This window comes from Chamaea fasciata, unplaced genomic scaffold (genome assembly GCF_029207755.1).
Source record: "Chamaea fasciata isolate MVZ Bird 193981 ecotype frontalis unplaced genomic scaffold, bChaFas1.0.hap1 SCAF_14, whole genome shotgun sequence".
Taxonomy (NCBI): Eukaryota; Metazoa; Chordata; class Aves; order Passeriformes; family Sylviidae; genus Chamaea; species Chamaea fasciata.
This window is the reverse complement of record NW_027094099.1, coordinates 4740182-4765587: the sequence shown is the minus strand read 5'-3', so window position 1 is coordinate 4765587 and position 25406 is coordinate 4740182. Positions and strand designations below refer to the sequence as shown.

Sequence of the window (25406 nt, the reverse complement as noted above, 5' to 3'; positions counted from 1 at the left end):
GAGTAAAAGGTTCTCAGCACCTCTATTTCCCCTTGCCTCCTCCCCAGCTCAGTTCAAAAAGAGAGTCTCTCCTCAGCATTCTCTACTTCCTCTGCTCATGCTCTGGCAGCAGTGCTGAGCACAGAGGAACATTCCAAGTTCATCGATGGAAGCAATTTTCCAGACATTTTTCCAGGAAGACACCCAGATGAGGGTATGTGAGTGGAGCAGAAAAATTCTTCTGCACAAGTGCCCAGGGCACTTCAAATACTACAGCAGTCATTCCACCTGTCTGTGACTTGGGAAAGGAAAATATATGTGCCAGAGTAAAGGAGTCTGATAAGACAAGTACTGCGCTCATACTAGCAAACATTTTGTATTATACTCCAAGAGCAAAATCACTCTGAATATATAACCTGATTGTATTTTTAACTTTTATACCCATTAAAACTTCAAAGTATTTTATGAATAGAAAATTTATGCTACATGTCCCATGAAGCAGTGCCAACCCTTTGGAGAACTAATCATCCCACTAAACAGAATTTTCCCTCTCAGTAATATTTAATACAGTAGAGAGGCTGATTGTGATAGCAAAAGTATGTTTTAGTTTCCTAAAAGGAAAAACCCTCAAAAAGTCCAGGCTTGAGCAACTGTTTTCCTACAGAATCAAGTTAAAAAGACAGAAGAATAAAGCTTAGAGCAAAGTTCTATTTAAATAAAATTGCATACTCTCATATTAGTGAAAAAATGTGTACTTGGAAGAGGGGAACAAACCAATCATTTAGATTATATAGTTCATGGAGAGCATGTGATTCATTAATGGTAGGGGTATTCAGTAAATCCAGTTAAGGAAGGCAGCCAAAACCAGTTGATGCAATCAGAATGCTCTCCCCATCTATTAGGCATACAACATTTAAGAAAATTTACAAGCAGCAACATTAGCTACTGTTCCCAGCCTTTACAATTTGTACAATGAACTCAGTCTTCAACAGACAGAATAATTATGCTAATAGAAGAAAAACTTTCCAAAAAAAAGGCAGCCAAATCTAAGAGACCTGTCAATGTCGGTGTCATCAGTGGAGTGATAACTAGTAAAGAGCAGATATCAAAGGCTGTCTTTTTCTTCCCCTCCATGCTCTGTTCTGTTTGAGCCCATGGTGGTCACAGCTCCTTTAACAATATTTATAATGAAGGAACAACGTTGGAGATGTCAACCCTGATTATTCATAAAGGCTCCTCCTGCCCAGCTCTCCCCTTAGGCTAACTGTAAAAGTACCTGATTCCCAATTCTCAAACACAAAAGCGCACAGAGCTTGAAAGCTGAGCTGACTAATAAAGTTTGCATATCCCTAAGAACAAGAGCACACAATGAAGAAGAAAAGGAATGGCAAGATTAAACAAAAACAGTAAGCTTGGATGGGAAATAATAAAAATTTAAAGAGGCAAGAACTTAGATACCCCTCTTCCCCCCCATACTCCTGTTCATTTACATTTCAGCATGTCCTAAGAAGCATCTGTTTTATCTCCTGACTGCAGCATCAAGGTATAACATACACCACAAAACTTAAGTCACAGTTTGGAGTTGGAATGATGAGAGGTTGTGAGCAATGTAACTTCTAGGTCATGGAACTCCAACCCAGGAGGAATCTAGAACAAGGGGTAAGACTGATCCAGCAAACCACTCTGGGTTGCTGTTGCACTTTGAACCTTTATTGTATGTAAAACACGCATAAATATGGGAAATGCCTGCAAACAAACAGGAAACAGCATCCTTACTGCAGTACCATGAGTTGGACTTGTCTGCTGTAGAACTCCAATGCATTTCTGAGCACTTGTCTAACAATAGTAGCTCGGGGCTAGACTGTCAGAGATTTTTTCTTATCCACACACTGGACTAAAAGAAAACAAGGCCCTCTTTGTTCCACTGCTCTGCCTTGCTCACATTGTGACTGACAGCTGGAAAGGGCTGGGGCCTCCTGCCCAGCACAGGCACGTGGGCAAGAAGGAAAATCAGGGCAAGAAGTCCATGCTACCCCAAGCAGCCAGCATGCTGCAGGAAGAGAAGCCTCTTCACTGCTCCTTTCTGGAGGCTGACTGACACCACAGCATTGCCTCACCTTCTGAGAGGCCTGCCTGATCAAAAGAGATACAGGAACCAGGGAGGCTGCCACCTCCTGCTGTGAAGTGTGAAGCTGTTGGACTCCACTCTAAGTTGCCTAAGGCAGAAAGCAGTAGCAAAAACACCGTTTCTTAAGAAAGCTACAGGGGCATTTTGAGGCGGGAATAACAAAAGTACAGAATCATCCAATAGAGAGTTTGAAGAGGATGCTGGGAAGGATTAAAAATGGGTCACATTTCAGACTATCACAGCCTAGACTAGGTTTTCTCTTACCCTTACAGCTTAAGTTATGTCACCTCAGATGACAGGAAAGTCATAGTACTGTCTCTGGGACTCAGCATTTTTGCCTTTACACCAACATTGTCCTGCTTTGGTTTACTGTAAATCCTACAAGGAGAAGGATGATAATGTGGATGGTTTACCCACAGAGGGCACATTCTCTATTGAGATATGCAAGGCAGCATTGCAAAAGGTCAAACAGAACCTTCCCCAAAAGTGAGGTTCACTTAAATCATTGTTTGCAAACAGGTTAAGAAAAACTGGCTTTCATTCTAACAGATTGGGAAGTTTTGTGCCTTTGAAATGCAATATCTAGTCAGTCTCAGACTTTCAAATTCTGTCTGTTGATTCCCCTACATACAGTGCAAGCTAAAAAAAACCATTGCATTTTCTATGAGATACTTCTTCTACCACAACTGTGCCAACCTCATCTAAATAAGAGACGGCTCCAAGAACAACCTAAACATGAGAAGTCCATAAAGTTTAGAAACTGGTGAAGTCTCAATTATGCATGATCCAAATGAAACTATTTCTGCTCAAGGATCAAAATTGTCCATTAAAAAAATCCCAGCTTTATCACTCTAGAAGTTTTTCTTGAATCACAAGGGTCTTCCATACTTAGCTGCTGCAGGAGTTATGGACCTTTGTCTAGCTAGACAAACAGCCGTGTCATTACTCAGTGACCCACAGGTCTTTATAATGTCACTGTCCTCCTCTGCTGAATTTTGTTCAGGAACCTTTGTCATCTGGAAACAGAACAGAACACATTCACCTCAGCTGCCACGCTGATGACCTCAGTGTGATTCTAGGAGTAATGTGCTTAGCCCAGTATTCATGATACACATCTCACATGTCTAGCAAGAGGAGAGTGCATGGAGTGATGAGGGAGATGAGGGACAGTACCTGACTCAGCTCAGTAGCCATAAGGCCATGGCCTTTTTACTAATTAGCATGATTTCAAAAATAATTGGCCTTCTTGACTATGCCACAGTGCATCAAATGAAGCTGAGCGCTAAGAAAGTGGCAGAGTAAACTCATTACTGTGTACTCATTCACTGCCAAATTGTTAAAAGAAGTCATGCAAAAGGTCAAGAGTGATACTACACTACATGAGAGCTTTAATCTGAACATATAAAAATTGGCAGCACCTAATTATGAAACCAGAATTAATAGGTAGATGGTTCAGAACAAGAAGATAAGCTCAATACGGTCAGAGAGGAGTCATTTATCTTGGAACAAGCCAGCCCTACCTTTCTAGTGATTGTAGAGTACTGCTCATCAGTTTTATGGTGTACCTCACTAGCCACTCACTGCACTGATACCTGGAGCTATTCAGTATTTTAAGCCTCTGCAACCTAAGTAGAGATAAGGATGCTAAATCCCCCTCTTCTGATATTGTGAGGCACCCTGCTTTAGGGCAGTAGGAGCTCACAGCACAGCTCTCCTGACTTGAGTCTTTAGGCTCCCTCCACAGCTCACAGCAGACCTTGACAAAATCTCTGTCAGCAGCTTTTGGTTTGCAAATGAGCTTTTTAGGAGAATTGTCGTAGAAGTAAACACCTCATGCTTGCTCCAGTTTTTAAACATAAGAAATAAACCTTCTTTTTATAAAACAAACTTACAAATCTCTTGCCCTTTTACACCTTTCCACCAACTCTTTCCGGGGAGTGTCCTTAATAAGGCACTACCCAGAGAAAGCAGGTGGTGCCTTGGGTGAACAGGGGCCATCTGCTTTTCCAGGTGGCTTGTGTTTGAATAGATTGCCATTCCTACTGAGAGCTTTTTCAGTGTTAAACACCCATACCAGCTGCCTGGTCTCCACACTGACTTGAAGACAAAAAGGAGAATGCCTATACGCTAAAAAAGAGATGCAGCTCACTAAAGGCACACACATCTAGTAGAAAACAAATTTAAAGCAACTCTCGCATAAACAAGACAAATCTTGCTCAACCTCTCTTCTTGGTACATGGCCTTCTCTGTAAAAACACCATGCCTTAGGGAAACGGAGTGGGGAGGGAAGGAAGAATCACATAAGCAAACTCTCACACACCACCACCTGAAAAAAACCCTGAACTTTACCCCTCCCTGTCCCAGCTGGCAGGAGCTACTGCCTGCCTTCAACATTGCAGCGAGGCAGTGGCATCTTTGCAAGGCTGCCCATTAACCATCACATTGGAATTTTCCATTCCACCAGCAAAGTTGCACCTGCATCTGACTACCTAGAACATTTAATCAAACTCCCACTAGGAGTCAAGTAGAGTTTCAGAAACTCATGGCAAACTTCAGCAGGGAAATGAAGTAAATTTTTAAAAACAATTTCCCAGCCAGTCACTGTTGGTAAACTTAGCCTTATAGCATCTGCAGCCAAACATGCAGACAGATGTGACTGGAGAAGCCAGCTCTCCATTTCCTCAACCACACATTCAATTTAGATTTAATAAGACAGTAATTGCACATTAAGTACTCATTGATTACCTAAAATACATTTATTAAGAAATAACAGCTATGCAACGCATCTCTTAGATACTCACATATCTATTACAAAGCTGTTAAACAGCAATAAATGTTTATCTAAAGGATTAGCGTTTGACTAACATAAAATACACATCCTATTAAATCCAAGAGAAATACACATTGAATACAATTAAAGTCTAGTCTAGTCGCCTCAATTCTTCTGAGAAATGCTGTTCACCCAACGTCTTAAGCTGCAGCACCAAACCTCTGAATAGCAATCTTCTTCTTGAAAAGATTCAAGAAATTTTCAAGAAAAAATCTCCAGCCTATCAAGAAATCCTTCTTAGAGCTTCATTTATTTGGTGAGAGAACCTCACCCTTCACAGCTCTGACTCAGGGATACAGAGGAGGGCTCTTTCTACCACACTCCATCCTTCACTGCACACAGGTTCCCAGGAAACTCGTTTCCATGGGGTCTCAGAATGGCAGTTTCAGATGGAAAAGGAATTAGTGTATTGCATCCTTATTTCTGTATCAGTGAGGAAGGTACATGCAATAAGATAAGCAAGGGAGGTGACATTCAATGAAGTAAAGAGCACTGCAGTCCCATGGGATACATTGCACAGAACTAAAAATAACAGTCATATGTGACCTGGATCAAAGACTTCTGACAAAGAGTTGGCAGGAGTCTGGTGAAAGATGCCAAAACAAGCACCAAAAGGAAGAGGCTGTGAAAATGCAGAGTGTGGGTCTTAGCGACAAGGGCTCTACACAAACTCGAGGCACTGAACAAACACATACAAAATGGGAGCTGCATTCTGAAGGTTCCTTTAAGCCCAGAGAATTGCCTTTCAGAGAGAAAAAAGCTACTGCAACAAAATGAGGTACATTCTGTCCAGTGGGCACTCCCTGGAATCAGATCTGAAGTACCTATGTAGGGCAGCATAATGAAACTTTATTTCTGCTGCTCACAATTCATCAATTTTCTGGGTAAGTCCAAAACTCCTACAGACTCACTGGCCTCCTGCTGCAGCAATTAACTCACTTTTCCTACTAACTTATTAATTAATTTTAAAAAGCCCTTGCTATTGAGCAATGCATATACATCATTAACATCAGAGAACTCTTTTATTGCATTATTGTTTATTAAAACACAAACTCAGAAAAAGGAAATTGAAAAGAATGAAGGCTATAAAGCAAAAACACCCAGAGATGGGTCTGGAACATACGCATACTCAGTCATGGAAATTCTGTTTGAAGCTTCACTGTCTGTTTTATTATGGATTCCATAGGCAGCTTCTAATTTAGTGCAGCTGTTAACACTCCTGCTACATCAAAAATTCCCTCTGCTGAACTTTTGTAGAGGTTTTTTTTGTTAGACAAGAACCAGTCCTTTCCAATTTCAGTTTCCTAATTATGGTATTGCAGTTCTCATTTGTACTGTAAACCTGATCAGATTTTAAAAAAAATAAAAAACAATTTACAAGTGTTGGTAGCACTGTTTTTCCCAGCTGCTGCATTTACCCGGTGATACATAAAAGGTGAGCAATAGCTGGTCAGTAACCAGCTTAGCAAATCGTGTCTAAGAATATTGCTGTGAAATGTGTATTACAGCACCTTCTGTGACAAACCACCATGTAAAAGCTTTGATCTTCAATTGCTATTCAAAGCCTCAATACTAATTTCTTTTAACTGCATACTTTAAGAAAATTAGTATAAACAAATACTTCAATTACCAACAAATGAAGGGTAAAAACCTACAAGAAGGATTAACCCACTAATTGAACATTTAAAGCTTTAAATAGCAAACTAACTCTAAATGACTAATAAAAAGGCTGTCACTGCTAAAACATGTCTGATAAACAAGAGTGATTTGTTTTTCTTCTTCTATGTTTACAATAGCCAGCTTTCTTTCCAATCATGACCACAGAGGTATTTCCCTTTTCTTTAACATATTGAGTTTGTTGCAGACAACACAATTCATACCTTTTTCCAGCAATGATGGTTCAGGGCCCCTCTGAAACATTTGTTCTGCAAAGTGACATATTGTGACAAATACAATGATAATGGGGAAATATGGAAGTCTGGCAGAAATATTTTACTCCTCATTTCTACTAATGAGGAGAAAAACAATGAGAGACACCTATCAAAAAAATTGCAGTAAGCAATTTATTTGGTTGAAGCACAAGCAGCCCTTTTTCTTTCCTTACTCCCCTTTCTCTTACTTTGCTTAGAGCAGGCTTTTCATTTTTTTTCTTCATTTTGCTTTATATTGTCAACCAAGAACAGAGTTCCTGAGGAGACAAACAGGGGGTAAAGAAGACAAATCTGTCTCCTTTGTGTGAGAGCTGTAGGCCAGAGTTATCAACTCCTCTGCTATTCAAGATAGATTTGCATATCCAAGGCCACCCGAGGCAGAGAAGGCATTTGGAGTCGGATTTTTTTTTTCCACGAGAACACATCAGGGAGCTAAGAAAAATAAAGAAACTCCAAAAAAATACAAGTAAGTACTGACAAAACCCCAACCAAACCACCACAAAACTTCGAGAGGGAAAAAACCTTCTGTTCAAGATTTCATTGCTTGAAAAAAGACATTTTATACATAATCTGCAAACACTATTTTTAAAGAGCCTTCGCTGACAGAACTTAGCACAAGAACTGCAGATTGGCATCCATGCTGCTTCTGTCTATATTTTAATATATTTTAACCCAACTTGTCTGGATTCAGGAATCAAGGAGGATAGGGCAGCCAGTCTGCAAACAGGTCAGTCACTTTCCCAGCAGTGTTGTCCCAAACACACAGACAGAAAGCCCCTGTGGTGGGTACACGGTGCATCAGCTCTATCGTTAATACCTACTCTGGTACTATTGCAGAAATGTCACTGGTAAGGGGTGAGGCTGCAGTACAACCCACCCCTAATCACAGTGCTTGTCTCCTTACAGATGGAACACTGAATTAAGAGATCTCATGATAGCAACGCAGCGCCTGCCGAAATTACTTTTAGAAGTGTTCTCAGCAAAATCACAATTAACACAGATACATTTAAGTTACCTTTATGTATATCACATACATATCAGGAATGTGCATGTAATCTACAGGATGCTCTGGGGACTGTATGCATTCAGTACTTCTATTAAGTAATTGGCTGCTAAGCTCTGCTGCTGCCCCGTTACCCATTGTCACACACACACTCGCTTTAGTCGAAGACCGAGCTACTTGTGCACTTCATTTTCCTGCACTTCCTCACCAAATGCATTTTTAGTGCAAAAAGGCTGCCACCTATAACGGTATAGGAGTACTCTGGAGATCAAGGTGCTATGGACCTGAGTAAAGACAGCTGAATTCCATTCCTCAATAGACAGCCCAAAGACCCTAAAATCCCCACTCTTGTCTACTGTACACACTGAACTGCTGTTAAAAAAATCATCTTGACTTCCACAGATGATGTGTAATTTGTTCTTGAGATAATAAATATTATAAACAACTGTCTTAGCTAGACCTGAAACACTACCCAGCTGCCCAAACCCAAACTGTAGATAAATTTATATGTATCTATACCATGCTACAGAACAGTTCTTAGCAAAAAGTAGTACACAAAGACAACACTTGCTTCAGCAAATTAAAATCAGTGTTCTGAGTCTAAAGCTTTTAACCTGTGATTTGTTTGGTTTAAAAAGAATGGTTGTGGGTGTAACATTTTAATAAAAATTTATCAGTAGCATGAGAAATTAAACACTTCCTAGAAACCATTAGACCTAGTCATATCCATATTGCACATTAGAGAACTCTTACTACATTAATTATTTATTAATTTATTTACGCATATTTTCCAAAGAAAGTGAGGAATGTAAGTTTGCTGAAGTAGAATCTCACTTTAACTTGTATTAATTTATCAAATACAAAAATAGAGGCTATTGTAGTGCAAAACAATATGTGGTTGAGGAACAAGGCAAAACAGACAAAAGTCAGACCAGTAGAGTCATGTGACTCAATCTCCAAACCAGCTGATTTTTTTTGGTTTGGAGCTTTTATGTGTGTGGTTGTCATAAACCAAATATTTTTGTTTCTTTTCATGTGTATTTTGAATTATGAGGTTTTATACAGTAGTAGGACACATTTTTCAAGGGTTTCTCTATAACAGGATTTCTAAAGAAGTGTATTAATACTATCTCCTATACAAAATCAAGCAGCCCCCTGCAAAACCTCTCAAAATCACTGATCCACCTGGTGCTGAAGTTGAAGAAAAGGAAGAAAGCCACCAGCAAATACTCAGAGATCCACTGAAACACAGGTCACAGGTATTCATAGCCTGGCATGTGATTTCCATGCTTTCTCACATGCTGAGAAATATTAGTAAAAATGTCAATGCCAATATAAGAGGAGAGTTTTGCTGTGTGAGACCCTGGCACCAAGCAAAGCATCAGAATTCCCTGTCTGACCTTTCCACTTGCCTGTTGCCACAAAGAGTTAAAGGCTGGTAGATGCAAAAGGATGAGAAACTGCAGCAGAACAGAGTAGAAATTTGGATCAGCTCAAGCTTTTCCTCACCTATTTATATACCAGCACATTTCTTCTCATGATGGCCTTTCTCACATGGCACATTAACTATTAATGTAGTACAAAAATTAACCTGTTCTCTCTTAGAAGCTTCCCAGAACTGGTGTGACTGAAGTGAGATTCCTCCCTCGGTGCCCAGACTGGATTCTTCTAATCAAATTTCCTGTCTTCAGGATAGCAGTTGCTACAAGTGAAGAATATGACCTCTAGCTCCTATAACTAATTGGAGGGCAAGGCAGTAATGAAAATCTGATGGCACTACTTTGCAATCCTACAATCCATCAAGAGAAGCAAAACTAAAATTCATATAATTATCATAACTGGTTTTTAAACCTATGAAATTACTTCAAAGTGAGGAAAGGTCTAAGTTCTATTCTTACTCCATCTGTGTCATAAGCATTGTGACTTTCCAGGTATTAAAAGACTCATTTTAAATGGCAGAGAAAAATTATTCAGCAGGGAATCTCGAACAAGAATATGCAAATCACACATCAGGGTATTCTGCAGGAAGAGCATAAGCAAAGAGCACAGATATATAAAACACTTACTCCATTAATAATTACCATTTTTTCAGGATAAAGAATACATCATAGTGCCAGGTGGTGAAGTTGTTCAAGTGCCACAAGCCATACCCTTGGAAGTACAATGTCACAAACCAGACAATATTTAAGGACAATTTGGGTCAGTTTCAAGTAACTCATCACTTTCTCTAAATCAAATCAGTTTATAGGTATAATAATGAGATTTCACTGTATTTTCTTCCATTTGCAAGGGTCAGCTTTCAGAACAGTTGATTCTTTAGGCCAGATCTTATAAATATACTGCTTTCTTTCCAGAAAATCTGAACTAAGGAAGAAGCTGCAGGAAAATGTGGGTCCTGAAAGACCCTCTATGGCAACACCTGCCTTGGATTGCTTGGGTGTCACTGTTGGGGCTTTTCCAGGCAGTGCTTTTCAAGGAATAGAATGATCATTTCACCCTTCCTGGACAGAGGCAACCTGCAATGACTAAGGCAATGAGTTGTTTAGCACCAACATGAAAATATGCAACACCATCAAATATAAAATTTAACTCTTCTTTGAAAACGGGGCTTCTGAGTCCATTGCAGTCAGTTATTACAAGGTAGACATTCAGAAATACTAATTCAGAGCCTTTATGAAACTAGAATCACAGTTTCTTAATTATTTAAGGTCCTGTTGAAAAAGTTGCTAGAAAGGTATCCTAAAAAGGTCATAGAAAATGGACAAGGTTAAGTCTCATAATAAATCAGCCCTTTAAGGCTGATCTCAGTGGTCAGTTCTTTACCCTGTGTTTTCAATACTGCAGAGACTTCTTTTGCCAGGGTTGGTCAACTCTCTTATACCTTTTAAATTTCAGTTCCTAAACTAAATACACTAAAGACCACCCTTCTCAATGGAAGCAAGTCAAGTAATTGGCTGTTGCATAGTAATGGACATTTTTTCCACTACTGTAAATCAATAGCCTCAGTATACAGATGCTCACACAGATTTACATCTCTCCTGCATTTGTCATAATAATTTACTTGCTATAATATTCCCTTTTTTGGCGGGTGTTCTTAAAAACATTAACTCACATAGATCTGTGAGCAAGAAATTGGATAGACAACTGACAAACAGTCAGTTCTAAAATTGAGTCCAAAATACTTTGTTTGAGAATGATGATAGCATTTTCATTTCCATATGCCCCTTTAGTTTATAGAAATGCGGGAACTTAATTTATTTTTAATTCACTTTGAAAATATAATGAAAAGTATTATTTTTGAGCCAATGCAAATACAAACTCTCCCTATTTCTTCCCATCTCAAATAATTTTTATAAGCATTTGCTCAACAGCAGCTAAATGTAGAATTGGGAGAGCTTGAGGAGAATTTGAAGATGTATGTAAAATTAAAGTCCTTCAGTTGTAATGTTACTTCAAATATTCAAATGTTCAAAGACAGTAACATGGCACCAGAAAATTAACTTTCTTAAAATTCATGTCTTTTCTAAGCTCAAATGGATTAGCAGCAGATTTGAGGTAATTAATTATAATTACAAGCTTCCTAGGGAAACATGGTGTAATAGACTCATTAAGTGAAATGTTAGATTTGTTCTGTGTTTGATTCTCAGATTATTTTAACACAGTGCAACATTAGTTAAAGTTTTTTGGGCCAGACACCTTCACTTATGCTGAACAGTTGCTCCCTCAATGAATAGCCCCAACTGACTTCAAAGAAAACCCATTTGGGCCCTTTATTAGACATTTTCAGCCTACGAAGGGAAAATTCATTCCTTCTCGGTCAAATTCTGTGGTGTCTATTGAATATGAGTCAGTGGGAGCTTTTCTCTGGGAAGGACCATTGAATCTGCCTCACAGTTACTTCCTGATACTCTCTTCACTCCTGACAAAAGATTTACCACCTAACCAAATACCTAACTAAATAGCACCTGCACAGTTTTGAAGTAGTCTTTAAAAAGGGCTCAATTATATTTTTAATTTTTCAACTATCTTCTGTTTGAGGCTCTGGCTAAACAGAGGAGTATTTTACATCTGCCTTTCGTTATGAAGACATAAATGCCATTGAACTTCTTATGAACTGAATACACAGAAAACTCACTGCAGTCATTACTACACCCGATACATAGAGAATTCCACACAGCTATTAATAAAATTCCTCACACAAGCCACAGCTCTCAGTCTAGACAATGTCAGGAACATGAAAATGCCTCTTGGTGCATGCAAAAGATCCCCTCTTTGATGCCCTTGTACCATTGTCCTCAGTTTGAAAGTCAGGGGAAACCAATGATGCACTTGCCAAAGAAAGTAGCTGCAAAAATGAAGAAGTGGCTAATTAAAACAGAAAGGACTATTTATTTTATGGTCTTCTGTGCTCTTGGGAAGTTCTGACGCACAGAAGACAAATTAAACAACGATTCATTTTGTGCTTTGAGAACCATGCCCAGTAAGATTACAGATAGGACAGTGATAGGTCCAGCAGGGATTTCTACCAATTAAGCTTTTACACTCTGGGTGGGTTGAGGTGTTTTGTGAGCCATGAGTTATTTTTGCACATTTCATGGGCTGCAGTGGATAGCCACAAAAGGGCTACATTAGGGGCAGTGTTACAGGCTTTGCTCAGAGCTGTCGTGTGTTCCTGCAAGTCCAGACCTCTAAGATCTTAGTGAGAGAACTGAGAATGCTTAGTTCTCTAATACTATCAAAAGGTTTATAGATGTGCTTTTACTTACCCAACCTTTACATTTCTGCAATCAAAAGAGAAAAAGAAAAGATTACAAAGTTTAATTAGCAACAGATACAGTTAGATGATGCCAGGTTTTGTTCCACTGAATATTTACTGTTTTCTCCTATATGCCACCTAGTATTCCAAGAAACTATAACTCAGTCTGTTTGTAGCTAAACCAGAGCTGTCACATTACCATCTTTCTTGTTTTAAATGAAAGACACAGTTTATATCTGTTCTACATGGAAATAACTGTACTATTTTAGGTATTTCTATCATATGTTTTAGGAGACATCAATTCAAAAAACAATGAAATGAACAAATTTTGGGTGTGTCTCACAGTATTAGGAATGTCCTACTCTGCAGAGTGACAATTCAAAGTTACACACACAGAGGATTCAATGAAGGCAGTTTTTCCTCTGATAGTTCTACAAGCCCACCAGACCACCGCAGAAGTACCAATGTATGCATCCACAGACAGTGTGATGTATGTCATACAAGTGTGGCACATATCTTGAATATTGCATCTTCTCTTTAGAGGACTACGATCATAAGGCAACCCCTGTATTATTCCTTCCTTTCCCTTGTGCAGAGCAAAGACCTGTGTTTGGCACAGGTAACATTTTAAGCATATTTTGAAGATCAGATGCTTTAGAAAAAAGGCAAACTTCATGCTACTGTAAAAGCACAGAATCTGGTGTTGCAGGCAAGACTGGCATACAGTGCCAAAATGGGAAAGGCTAATGAAAGAAAAAAGCAAAGCTGCTTTGATGCAAACCTACACAAGATGGAATATAGGCTATTGAGAGACCAAAGGAAGCAAAAATTTACTGAAGATCATGGGACAGATTGCCTTGATTTCAAATGTCTGTGAGGAAAGCATGTGTGGAAACAGAGTTTTGAAAGTAAAAAGGAAGAATGGATAAAGCCACCCTGCCTGGAACAATCACATTTTTTAAATCACAAAATACCATTTCAAAACAAATGAAAGAATTTATTATTAAAACCTTGAGTTTAACCATTGATGCAATTTGCCCAGTCACAATTTCCACTTCTCAGGAAGGCATTCAAATAAGAAACAGAAAAAAAATACAATTAAACAGGATATGTCTAAAATTTCCATTTATCACAAGATTCTCTACCTTTATTTTACCCTTTTTTTAATGCTAACTGAAATCTTAAAAAGCCTCAAGGACGATTTTCTGGTAAAAATAAGCTAGAACTACTAATTTCCTGTTATCACGTACTTCACACAGGCTATAGAAACACAGGCACACCTCGTTTTGCTGTCCTAAGGCCAGAAGGGGCACCTGCACATCTACTGGCATTCATGTTTGGCCCACTACCTGAAGAAAAAAACCTCCTTGGGTCAGTCTCAGCACAGAGCTGTTTTTACTAAGTTGATACATAAAACTAGGCTTTCCTCCAGTTAAACAACAATAATTTGTTTTAGTTTGATAGGTCTTTCTAAATAATGGTGTCATCAGTAAACATCTGGCTTCTTCCTAGCAGATTAAACCTCCAATGAGGAAAGTGTGTTTATAATTCTAATTTGAAACGCAGCACATTAATATGCTGATTCTCATAATGTTTGCCTTAACCTGTTTGGAGAAATTATGACTACAAATATCTTGTACACAACACCTCTAAACTACCAGCTTGTACAAACAACACGAGAGCGGCTGCAGTCTCATACAGATGATTAGAACCACTTCAGAGGCAATCATGATTAGCGCTTTGGCTTGAAGCCATATTTTACACATAAACAAAGCATCTGTTTCTGAGTTCCTGTCCCAGGCTAATAGACCCACCTCCACTATTACTAACAAGCTCATTCAAGAGAGCCAGATGGCCTATCTGAAACAGGCCCGGCTTCATCCTGAGCAAGGCCAGCCAGAGACATGGAAGCAGAGCTGGCTCTGAACCGTATTTCCTTGGGCTCTAGGAGCCGGTAAAACAGGGCATAAACTGGCTCCACTAAAAAAGAATACAAATGCTGCCACCATCCATTATTTAGAATTGGTGGGAGGCCAACATCTGCCCCTCCAGAAGATCCTTTCATGTAGGTAGGATGAAGGAAGATGAAAAGTACAGCACACTTCTGCAGGAGTTGGTGCAGTGCAATTCTCGCTGTCCCCAGCCCTTGCGGGGTTTTTTTGCAGACTCTGCAAATCCCTGCCTGCAGCCAGGCACTCCTGCTCAGCTGTCTTTGCTGTACGTTGTGTGTACTTGACAATTGGGTGGTTTTACATATTTAATAAAAGTGTCATATTTAATTAGTAGAACTGGGCTCTAGAAAGGATCTTGTGCTCCTTAGCAGCAACAGAAAGTGTTGAGAACCAAATAGAGCAACACTTGGCTCGTCCAATTCCAAGATCTCTTTTTTTATCCTGGGATCCAAATTCTCATTAACTAGTTCAGTTTCTAAGTAGATTACAGTCAAGATGCTCCACGAGTCAAAGAGTTGATGCTGCAGAGAAACCCATAATTGACCTAGCCTAGGAAGATTCCTTATATTTTATTTCAAAGCAGACAGATAGGTGACAGTTAGTGACAGGGAGAGATGGCCATTTAGGTCACCTGCCCCAGCAAAGCACATGTATAAAGAGAACTTAATTTCCCCCCTTCCACTATGATGCACAGAGTACTTTATTCTACTGTGCTGACAACTGAATTTCAGCAGTGTGTGTCTGCATGAACTATCAAAGACAATTCACTACACCAGGAGCAAATGAACTTCACTCTAAGAGCAGCAGCAGGTCACATCACCCCTGCAAAAGTAAGGAAGTTTTGCAGAGATAAAGTCCTTTCAGAACAGCACGGCCACAGTGAGCATCCTTCTTGTGTGCTACTATCCTGAAGCTACAGACAAAAAAATCCTTTACTTCTGTCTCACGGGGATACTGCAGAGTTGCAAAGATATAAACCTCCCCAAACGCAGCTCTCCTCCCCCTCCCCTCACCATCAGAGACAGAAAATGAACCACACTGTGAGAGGAAGAAAAACCCTCATGGAAATGTGCTGAAACAATTGAGGCCTGTCACTCCTCTTCATTAAAGGCAGGTTCCATGGTAGTTACTGAAGCTCTGTGGGATCTCTTGGGATGAAAGCCAGAATAAAAAAAATGTGTAAAGTATTGTTCTTCATGTCTTTTCGCCATACTGCCAGTCTTGTGAGCTATGCACACAGGGCATTCCTTGATTTAAAGGAAAGCCCTGAAGAAGTCACATTTCAGTGCCCAGGTCAGGTGCGATCCCTACTCTGTGCCACTGTCCACACCAGCAGCTGAGAACTCAGCCTGATTTTCCTCAAGAGCACAAAGGATTAAGTCAAAGGTGCATAACCACAACTGTCCTTCTACGGCAAGGATTTCAGTTGTTTTCTCTTGAAGTGAATATTACAGTGCAGGTAAGCAGGAGTATGAGATTTGAATATAAAAAAATCTCTTCCTGCATATCTAGAAATGTAAGAATGTGCTGCCTTAAGCATATGGAAAGAATGACATGTATGTTCCAGGTTTTCTCACTTCATATTTTGAATTGCACAACACCAGTCATTTTGCAGGGGTAAAAAGAGATGGGGTTATTGTTTTTCTCACTGAGGGACAGAAAGACGGGGCTAAGCAGAAAAAAGGAAGAGAGGAAAAATCATCAGAAGCAAAACCAAAGCCCTTGTTCCAAGAGGAAAAGCAAGTACATGGTTCTTACAAGCTTCATATAATTAACAAAATGCATGGCAGAGATACCAAGCACTGTCCACACCAGGCATTACTGAGACCAGCATTCTCTTACAGGCTGTACCAAATTAAGTTATTTAGAATAAATCTTTGGGATTAATTCTACACTCTGAGAAAGGGTAACAGGTGTCCTGGTTTAACAGGACAATTGGGAATGAAGCCTTAATCCAGCAAAATATCATGTGTCCAGAGCAGCCTGTTCCAAGAGACAGACTAATGGAATTGCCAAAGTTTTTACAGGAATTCACATCTGCAAGCCAACCTCAGTCTGCTACCTATGGGGAAAAAGGGAAAAAAAAGCCCTTTGTAATTTTGACAGACTATGACATTCTCTGTATCACTACTGGACAATTTCACTCTGACAAAGAGGTTTTCCTCCTCTGCCACAGCACCTTGCTCTACCAAAGAGAATTCCCCCATGGTGCCACTCAGTCTTTGCTTCCTCTAACACTGATCATGAGATCTTATCAATTTTATCACAGCATAGGGATTTTCAATCTAATGAAAAATCTCAATGTGTTGCCATTTTTCAGAGAAGCCTTCAGATGTTATTTCTTCTATTAATCTATTTGAGTAAGAGCACACCAGACATATCGTGAAACAGTGTGAAACATACACTATCACTCCTTTTAAGCTAAAGACTTTGAGATCTCTTTGCTTATTACTCCCCACCAAATGGTAACGCACAATTTATTTAATGCCTACTCTGTGTGTGCTGAATTAGTTCACAACGCTGCTGAGTGTCCCTTGTGAGCATGTGCTCCATTTGCACATGTCAAGCATCCTGGTCTATTTAGTCCTATCCCAACTGCTTAATGTCTGAAACAGAAGCATCCACTACATTCTGCTTGATCTAAACAGATAATTTAATACCCTTGGACAAAAGGGACCTAGTGTTTTGGTAAGCTCCCATGGGCCTAACTATCACAAAGAAGACATTGTTGAATACACACACACACACAGAAAAAGAGATAGGAGGCAGGCAGCCTGATCTTTATGACCCACTGATTATTCCATCAGTAAGTAGCAGCATAAATCTAACTCCTGACCTAACAAAATACTATTTTACTTCCCTTTACTCTATATTTTATCTTTTATAGCCAATAAAACATTAAGCATTACAAAAGGTTACATTCTCACCAATATTTTCAATAAATGACAATAAATTCTTAGTTGAGCCAAGCAGAGTTTTCAGCAGCAGCTATCCTGACTTTGCTGGACACTCTTCCTGCAATTCCCTCTGAATACGATGGAGCCACTAACACAGAGAAAGCCCATCTGGAAAATCTGACACTGAATTTGAATCAGTGTAATGACCCTCTTAATGATTTAATGGCAAATCTATACACTGATACAAAGCTGAGCTCTTTTCCAGTGATCTGGTGTAATATTTACCACAGAAAGGAAAACTCCTTCCTCAACCTTTCCTTTTTGAACATCCCCAAATACCAAAATCAGTATCAGCCTTCTTAACTGATCTCCCTGAGCTTTAGATCAAGGCTCTAGGCTTGTTCACATTTTTTTACTCCGTGAGTTAAGAGGAGAAAATTAAAAGAATTGTAGATTAAAAAAAAAAAAAAGAAAAAGGAAAAAAGAAGAGAGATGAAGATAGTTCAAAAGGATCAGGAAGGGAGCAAACTACATCTTTAATTTGCTCTCAAAGCAAAGCACTCCATTTACCTGGACTATTTGTGCATGAAAGCCAGGTAGACTGGAAAACAAATCTGAAAAATGGTACACATTTTATGGTCCATTGATTTGGGAGAGAACAGCAGAGCACGCAGTCATTTCGAAACAGATACAGAAAAACCCCACCCGGAACCACCAGTGACAGAAGACCCCCTAAAGATTGGCCAAAGAGCATTGGAACGACAGACAGGACAGTTGTCCTATCAAAACACAAGACTTCCCCAAATATTACAGCCTAACAGGTTCACTCATACAACAGCTGCTCCATTTATTCCACAAAACACTGTGTATTGAACTGTGCATTCTCATCTTGGCTGCCTCTCCCGAGTTTTCAGATTCACTCTTGCCCTAGTGCAAAGTAGGACCAAGACCTGCAGCTTGGCCAGCTGTGAAAGCACTTGTCCACCTGGGGAAATAACTCAGATACACAGGCTATGAAAATTGGATCAAAGCTTCAAAACACATTTCCCAGGCAGCAGTCGAGTTGAAACATAATCATTAATGTTAATCAGTCCAGGAGAACTGAACTTGGGAACTGAAAACACTTAATGAAAACAGCTCATCAACTGCTGTATCAGGAATTACTTAAAAATATAGATTTGTTTATTTTTTAGTTTAAAAAGAGAAAATTATTCTCTAATTTAAAAGGAAAACTGAGAAACTGAGATAAACTAAATGAGCTGAATAATATCATATAATAGATGAGGAGGAAAAAAAAGGGAACTGAAATCAGATAATTCTGTCCCACAGAGTGTTTATCTTATTTCTTCTATCAGTGAGTCCAAACTGCTGCCAGAGTAATTAAACAGAGAACAGTATACCTTGGTAATATTGCTTCAAAACATGCACTCATGCCTACACCTGAAAAATGTAGCAAATGATAACTAGCACCTTGTTGGGGGGAGGACAGCTATACTTACAAAACACATAAACCACTATGAATGAATCCTGAATCAAGAGCATTTTCACAATCAGTTCAGGCCTATTTATAATTGGTGGCAACTTCTCCCAGTTATGATTTTTACTAGAACAGTGAGATTTTCTGATGACATAAGAATATGTGATGACAAAGATTAAGCTAAGAGACAAAGAAAACTGGGATCAAAAAAACTGCAAGCCCAGTATCTGTCCTCTTTAGGAGAAACTGAACAAGGTCACTGGGGCACTGTCCTGGCTGAAAGGCCTGCAGCAATTCAGAACCTGATAAATGCCCGATGTTGGGAGGCAGTCATACAATAGGAGACTCAAACACTGAAAGGTGTTTGGACACCTAATTCCCATTGCTGAAAATAACAGGTTTGGACCTTCCAGGACATTGGAGTGCCTAATGCTTTATACTGCAGACAAAGCTGAATTTACAGCTGACTCAAGGCTCCAGCTGAGCATTTTACTCACTCAGGGAGGCCCTTAACCAGACACATCACACCCAGACCTCAGCCTTCCTTTCCCATCTCAGGGCCTTCCTTCCATAAACTGCACACCATATTCCCTTCTTTTCTTTCTAATATTTAATCAGACGAGATCAATCTGTGTATGTAATTTATCTGCTACTTACTCAACTTCCTGTCCTCCTAAAATACAGTTCTCACACACAGAGCCTGGTGAGGCAGCTCTGCAGCTTATTCATCCAACATCAGGGTGTTTTTTGAGCTATGACCTCCACTAATCCAAAATACCTGACACACAACTGCTTAAAACAAGAGAGAGAGAAAGGCAGATTACAAATTTATTTCCTATGTTCTGTTCTACTAAGTCAGAGCTCCACTCATAACACACAGTCTGATTTTTTTTGTCAGTTCATCACTTACCTTACTGGAGTTCATTATTTTCAGCCTTGTGGCTCCTACTCTGTTCCAATTCCTTGTTTTAAAACACTGCATTAGCATTATCACCAATCACAGATACAGCAGTTTACTTCTGAAATAACTGCACTTCTGATTTCTCTCCTGTCTCCATGTCTATGGCAAGAAATGGTGGAGGGAGAAATAACTGGAAAAGTCTCATCCCATCTCACTTGTTTCTTTTTTATTTTCTTCTCCATGGCACCCTCAGACTAATACAGCTCATGTCCAGGCAGGTTTTGAACCAGCAGGATAACTAACTCTGTTTTCTCAAAGTAAAATTAAATAGACCAAGATAGAAGAGGAACAGAAAAAAGAAGAAAATTGTCCCATCTACCCACATCAAACATGTAGCATGTGAGAGCTGAAAGTAACCAGAAAACAAAAGGCAGTTTCTTTAGTAAAACTTTCTCTAGTAAAAAATCTAAAACCCACGCAAAACCCAAACCAGGGCAAACAAACTCTGCCAGTATTCCAGGTGTAATTATAACTCACACCAGCCTCTTCTTGCCTTGATTCCCCCTGAACATTTACTAAATAAGAGCTTTTATTAGAAAGTGTTTAAAACCAAGCTATTAAAACCGTGACACGCTGAGTGCATTTGCAATATACAAAGTTCCAAGAGACCAGGATGTAATTCACCGTTTCCAGTAATAGCACTACAATGTAGTCACAGTCCAGAACCACTGCAGTGTACAGTCTGCTTCCTGCTTGCAGGGAAAACCTTCCTACAATGAGGAAGAAAATTCAGAAATAACAGCTCACAGTAAAGCCTAAAACACACATGAAGAGCTCCTAACGCTTTTTTTTTTTTTTTTTTTTTTTTTTTTTTTTTTTTTTTTTTTTTTTGAGTATGGAGGAAAAAAATGGACTGGGAAAGAATTTAAATCTCCTGTTATTAAGGTATTTGTTGCACAATGCCAACTGTTGCTCTACTGATGTATCTAAGCACATCATGGTTCATATATTTGTAATTAGGTAATTGCCATACCTTCTCACAAACAAAATACAATTTACTATATATATTCACAGAAAGCCTATAAATTAAGAGTAATTTAATATTTTTTACAAAATGCTAACAAAAATACTTTCCCAGAATACATACACATCTTTAGTGCTTCATAGATCTAAAATACTTCAGTATTTGTTTTAAAATCAAATGGTATTAAAGCTACTTTAAATAAAACTTTCTCTTTCATAGAATGTAATTGCAAAATATTTGGTAAGTTCAACATTTAATAAGATGTCTATTTTGAATCAGGAAAGTCATCCTGATTTTTGTACAGAAGTGATTAAATAGATTCAATGAGTATTCAATAAAAATATTTAAAGCAGATTTTCAGATAAGTTTTGTGTATGCTTAGAAATAGCCTTCACAAGCCTTACATTTTATTTTTACCTTACAAGTAAACCATTACCTGAAAATAAGTCAGTATAAACCAGCCAGCTAAGGACAATTAGCAGAGGAGAGTATTGGCCACATTCCTTAGGAGATATTCAATCAGGAATCACAGCAATAGCCTGTGTTCCAATCAACCTTCTTAAATAGCTACATATGGGGTTGGTTGGTTTGGGGTTTTGTTTTTGTGTTCAGCATTAAACAGGACCTTAAAAAAGCCATACTCAAAAGAAGTTTAATGAATATCTTCTTTTCTTGATCCTAAAAATTCGTAAGATGAACTTAAACAGTCACCTCACATAACTGAGCAAATTCTTTTTGTATGAAAATTTTAACAGCACTGCCCATTGTGAACAGATCTGTCAAAGGGAGAGGAAAGAAGGGTTGATACACATTAATAAACTGAAATATTTCCTTTAGAAAAGCTACTTTAATAACACGAATATTTTGTTACTAGAAAAGACAGTAAAAATGCAATGAGGGTGCAATGCTCACAATTTTTATATTTATAACAAAGCAAAAGATATGGGGTTGTGTTTAATTTTCTACAGAAAATAACAATGTACCTGATTTAAGTCAGGAAGCAGCAGATAATTTCAAGATCAAAACCCCTTCCTTTAAAGAAAAGGAAGAAAATTCCTTTACACCTATTGTCATCAGTAACCCACTCTTTTAAAAGGTTCTCAGCAGAAAACCTCTCAGTTTTGGAAATTCACAACATGATTAGAACTTGAGAAATCGTTTCGTTCGCCTACGCCTAAAGAGGGCAATTATTAAAATTGGTGAAGTATTTCAGAGAAGAGAGCAGGAAAAAATACGGGAAGATGAAACTGAATTTTTGACAGGAAGGCTTAGAGTCAGGGAATGTAAATGTTTGGAGAGAGCAGAGTTCATAGGTAGCGAGAGCGACGGCAGCCCTCGGTGTTGTTGTGTTTGGCTGCGGGAACACCTTGGCGCTTTCTCCGAGCTCCCTCTGGTGAGCGGCCGCTGCCAGTGCACCCCGAGCGGCTCCACAGAGAGCCGGCCCAAAGAACCTCGCCAGCAGAATCGTCTGCTGCCAAACGTGTCACCCAAATACGGCTCCTTCTCCAGAAGGGACAGGACAGGACACAAAGGCACGCCGGACACCCCACCCTGAACCCAAACCCCAGCTCTGCTGCTCTGCGTGGTGCTTCTGAAGAGCTCATCTGTCCTCACTGCGGTGAGGAAAAGCTACACTTGAGGAACAAGCCCTAAAACAGTGTTCAGAGAGACAACATTACCCATTCGAGAAGTGAACTTATTGACAACATTTTCATATTAATTCGAAAGGTGTTTCAACAGCAAGGAGTCAAAGCTTCCCTCTTGCAAGGAACTTTTTCTTTTACCAGGATGTAAATGTTGCCTTCAGTTTTGGCTGAACTACGCTTAAATTTAATTAAACCATTCTACAACTGCTTCTCTTTTGTAAAACATCCTGTTTGACTCCTCATCGATGTACAGCACTAACAAACTGTTTATAAGATGTTTAGATGCTGTGCAAATGAAGGCAGGAATTGCAGAAATAAGGAACACGGCTCAGTACAGGCATGACAACTACTCTTCAGTGATGTTCTCTTACCCTGAATTGGACTGTTTAGACCCTGACCTGGAAAAAGTCCTCTGAAATATGAGTAAGGGAATTCTGAAAGGAACAGTAAAGTCTCCCTTATGCATTGGACAAGGAACCACCTCTCCATGTTAGAAACATCACTACTTTCTTAGTAAGTTTAGGTTATACTGGCCCCAAGGTAAATTTCTCGAGCTCCATATTCCAATGTCTGTGTTAAACAGTAGGTAAGAAACAGATCCAATTAAATCCTATCGCTGCTATTTGCTGGGCAATTTGGGGTAATTAAAGAAACAGTGCCAATGAAGTGTAAAACTTCTGGTTCTTGCCTGTGCAATTGGAAAGGGAACACCAAAGAGCAAACACAAGAAACTGAATCAAGATCTGACCTGAATATTTTTTTTCCACAGGTTCTTGGGACAACAAAGACTGGGAATAGCAAATTTTAAGGTTTGTTTTGTTTTTTGTTTTGTTTTTGTTTTGGTGGGGTGTTGGTTGTTGTTGTTGAGGGGTTTTTTTGTTTGTTTTGTTTTTTACTTCTGAGCGTTAATAGGTCTTAGATAATGGTCTAAACTACATTATCAACAACTGAAATTTTGTTTGTTTTTTAGTTACGTATTTAATTTACCATGTGGAGGATTCACTAATAAAATCCTGCAACACTGTCAAACATCATTCTTCAAGGTATCACTATCTTTCAGAGTCTCAGAGACCCGATTTCTGCAATACACCATGGATGGAGACCCATCTTGCTTATTAACAAGGCTGCAACCAAACTACAGGATCAACATCAGACCTTGGAAATTTATTCCTATCTGAAACATCAATGAGCCAGTAATTTAAGGGGAAAAAAATCGACAGTGCCAACAAATCTTCTAGGTATCACAGGAGACTAATTTACTTCTGGGTCTAAAATAAGGAAAAAAAAAATTCCTGGCCTTTGAAATGCTGCTGGTTTATTCAACATAGCTTTGCTCCTGAAGAAAGACAGCCTGCAATTCTGAACATCCTGTGGCAGTGAGGCAGAGCATACCAGCCATCAAATTCTAGTTGTTCATTCCACTGACTGGAAAAATGCTTGCAGTTTGATTTCTTTTATAGGGCCACATTTGAGCAAGCAACATTTATAGAGATGACTTGCCTAATTAGATTCAAAGAGTGATTTGCTATCTCAGCAATAGTTTTTAAATGTACGAATCTAGACAGAGAGGCATTTTGTAAACAGGTGTGAATGACACTATTCCATCAGGCATTAAATTGGAGCCGCCCCTGAAAAATTGTATTGCTTATGCATTTAAGTTTCCAATGTTTTACCAACTGCAGTGTTTTCACACGAAATATTTTTGTGGTCTACAGCCAACGATATTAAAGCAAAATCACTCACCCTTCCAATGGTGGCATGAAACAGCCTCCTGTATGCTTCTCATCTCTCTGAGGAGATCAAAATTACCTCTGAGGAGTACCCGAGCCTTTGAAACAGGGCTACAACCCAGATAATGACAAAGGGAAAACACCTGATACTTACCGGCAGTTTTGCATTTCTAAAGGAGCAACAGCTGTGAAAAGAGGAAAGCATTTTACCTCCTGACAACTCTGTGATACTCGTATTAAGTTGTGCTGGGGCTGTGATCACCAAGCCCCGGAGTGCACCTGGATGGCCGCTCCCCTCAGGCTCCACCCGTGAGGGCAACGCGCCGCGCTGCCGCTCGGGGGAAAGCTTTGCTCTTCGCACCTTTGCCCTAGCACTCGGGTGTCACATTCATACTGTAGTACGAGAAAGTGTTTAAATAACACAAGAGCAGCGCATCCTACCGGCTCTCGACTGCGGCTGGTGGGGATGGTCCGCGATGCCCGCAGCCCGGCCCGGCCCGGCCCGGCCCTTCCATGGCACCCGCCCGCGGTGTCCTCAGCCCGCCCGGCCGCTCCATCGAGCTCGTTCGCGGTGCCATGAACCCGCCTGGCCCCTCCATCGAGCTCGTTCGCGGTGCCATCAGCCCGCCCGGCCGCTCCATCGAGCTCGTTCGCGGTGCCATCAGCCCGCCCGGCCGCTCCATCGAGCTCGTTCGCGGTGCCATCAGCCCGCCCGGCCGCTCCATCGAGCTCGTTCGCGGTGTCCTCATCCCGCCTGGCCGCTCCATCGAGCTCGTTCGCGGTGCCCTCGGCCCGCCCGGCCCCTCCATCGAGCTCGTTCGCGGTGCCATCAGCCCGCCCGGCCGCTCCATCGAGCTCGTTCGCGGTGCCCTCGGCCCGCCCGGCCCCTCCATCGAGCTCGTTCGCGGTGTCCTCAGCCCGCCTGGCCGCTCCATCGAGCTCGTTCGCGGTGCCATCAGCCCGCCCGGCCGCTCCATCGAGCTCGTTCGCGGTGTCCTCATCCCGCCCGGCCCCTCCATCGAGCTCGTTCGCGGTGTCCTCAGCCCGCCTGGCCGCTCCATCGAGCTCGTTCGCGGTGTCCTCATCCCGCCCGGCCCCTCCATCGAGCTCGTTCGCGGTGCCATCAGCCCGCCCGGCCGCTCCATCGAGCTC

The 25406-nt window shown here is 40.2% G+C and overlaps 1 long non-coding RNA gene across 2 annotated transcripts in view; it reads right to left on the bottom strand.

Moving 5' to 3' along the window:
- Window positions 1-24431, bottom strand: part of LOC136296876 (uncharacterized) — a 139738-nt gene extending 115307 nt beyond the window's left edge. For both annotated transcript variants that reach the window (XR_010723022.1, XR_010723021.1), the window contains exon 1: window positions 24268-24431. This is a non-coding gene — a long non-coding RNA (uncharacterized lncRNA). The remainder of the gene's footprint in view (window positions 1-24267) is intronic.
- Window positions 24432-25406: the final 975 nt, after the last annotated feature.